The sequence below is a fragment of the Acanthisitta chloris genome, unplaced genomic scaffold (genome assembly GCF_000695815.1).
Source record: "Acanthisitta chloris isolate BGI_N310 unplaced genomic scaffold, ASM69581v1 scaffold6751, whole genome shotgun sequence".
NCBI lineage: Eukaryota > Metazoa > Chordata > Aves > Passeriformes > Acanthisittidae > Acanthisitta > Acanthisitta chloris.
Window position 1 is genome coordinate 60,395 of NW_008655581.1, and position 2,318 is coordinate 62,712.

Below are 2,318 nucleotides of genomic sequence, written 5' to 3' on the forward strand. Positions count from 1 at the left end.
TGGATGTGTTTCTTGTGTTCCTTAGGACATCACTGCTCTCTGTTCCCTCCATGGTCTCACAGTACCATATCCCAGGGCAAGATCTTGTTTGAAATCTGTGTCTCCCTATATAGGATTCCAATCAAAACTTTAATGGTACAGAGCAGTGAGCAGCATTTAATGACCTTCAGTGCTATCACTTGAGTCTTTTGGGCATTGACATTGATTTTCCTTATCTTGGCATGTGAAGACAGGACTCTCACTCCCTCCTTCAGAGCACACACTAGCAGCACAGAATACACAGGCAGTAGATCTGCAGGCACCATGGGCTGTGTGTGGAGTTGTCTTGGTCAACCCCAGTTTTGTCCCTAAATTTCACATCGTGAATTGCAAAAGTTGGGGGGAAAATGAGGTTAGTGTTGTGTTTGGGTGTATTGGAGTTGTATGGGTGTTGGTTTGGAGTGTTCGGGCATCTTTGTATATTTATTACCTTATCACCCTCTCCAACTCCCTGACAGGAGGTTAGGTTGAGGTGGGGGTTGGTCTCTTCTCCCAGGCAACCAGCAGCAGGACAAGAGGGCACAGACTCAAGCTCTGCCAGGGGAGGGTTAGGTTGGGTATTAGGAAGATATTTTTTACAGAGAGAGTGCTCGGCCATTGGAATGTGCTGCCCAGGGAGGTGGTGGATTCACCATCCCTGGAGGTTTTCAAGCTGAGACTGGATGTGGCACTTAGTGCCATGGTCTAGTGACCACGGTAGGGTTGGACTTGATGATCTTGGAAGTCTCTTCCAACTCTGTTGATTCTATGATACTCAAGAGGTGTACTTATTTATCATACTAATCTAATGGTTTAATATATTGGTGTTATACACTTTTTCATTTTATTATTTATCTGGAATTTTTCTGATGCCCAAATCCCTGTGGAGATGCTTCTTTTCCAGGCTAAAACAGAGGGTGCAGATTTCTGACCACTGAGATCCCTAAGAATTGACACCCTTGGTAACAGAAACAGAATAGAGAAGACATTGCACGGGTTGTAGGACAAGGAGTAGGTGTTACTCAGTTCTGAGTTCCAATTCTCTTCCCTATATGCATCAATTTCTCCTTAATAGGCCTTAAAAGGAGCAGCATTGGAGCCGTTGGGCTCCACTTGGGGGTTATTGCTGCTGACTGCAGCTCTCAGCCCTGTTTTCATCTCTCCCTCCCATCCTGGAGACACTTCATTTCTAAGCAGCCAAATTAAACCATGTCAGGATGTGCTTCTCCATGAATTGTGAACCTGAAAAGCCTCTTTGTTCCTGGGTTCAGCTGTGGGGAAGGAACGTGGCAGAGCCACTCGGCTATTTGAACTCTCTATTTGCCGTGTTTACAATATTAATAACACTGTTTCTAGAAGTTGTCACATCAAGTAAAAGATCTTCATTCCAGCCTGTCTTTTGGGGCCAAATGGAGGCTGGATGCATGCATTTCATAAATTGTAGTCTCAAGTAGTCATTTTGGTAAATAATTAGCTTCGGTGGAAGAATAAGTTAGCATATTGTATGCATCTAATGCTGCAAATGTACACACAGCAAACTTTGCTATTAATCAACAGTCAAGCACTGTAAGTTGGGTCTCATACATAATGAATTGTTCTTAACCCTCCTGGGCTTCATTGATAGAAAAATAAGAGAAAACACAAGTGTAGTAAGCTTTGGAATCAAATTTAACGAGATTGCTCTGCATCCTGTAATCGCCTCAGAATCATTAGAGACCAGATAATTCAGCTGCAGTTTTGGGGTGTCTTTAGCCTCCATCTATCAAAGAAAGGCTGTTCAAATGACATTTAGGTGTTGATAAAATGCATTTTATTTAATTTCACAGGGAAGGCTCCAGTAAAAATGCAGCTAAGGCTGTGTGTGTTGGGGGAAGGATAATGTTGCATCACCAAGTCTCATTTGAATGTTAATTGTGGTGTGCTAATCATTGCTGGTTCTTCCATCTGAAATGGAACACGTCTGTTATGTCTCGAAGAGAAAAATGCTTTGCTAAGACAAGCCTATATATATATATATTTATTTTTTTTACATATGCATATTATGTATGTGACAGTGGATGAGCTGCTCAGCATGAGCTGCAGTGTGAGCTCAGCCCAGAAACCAACCCAATCCTGGGCTGCAGCCACAGGAGTGTGGGCCGCAGGGGAGGGAGGGGATTCTCCCTGTCTCCTCTGCTCTCATGAGACCCACCTGGAGTGCTGCACACAGCTCTGGTGTCCACAACATCAGAAGGACATGGAACTGTTGGTACAAGGCCAGAGGAGGCCACAAAGCTGATCAGAGAACCGAAGCACTTTCC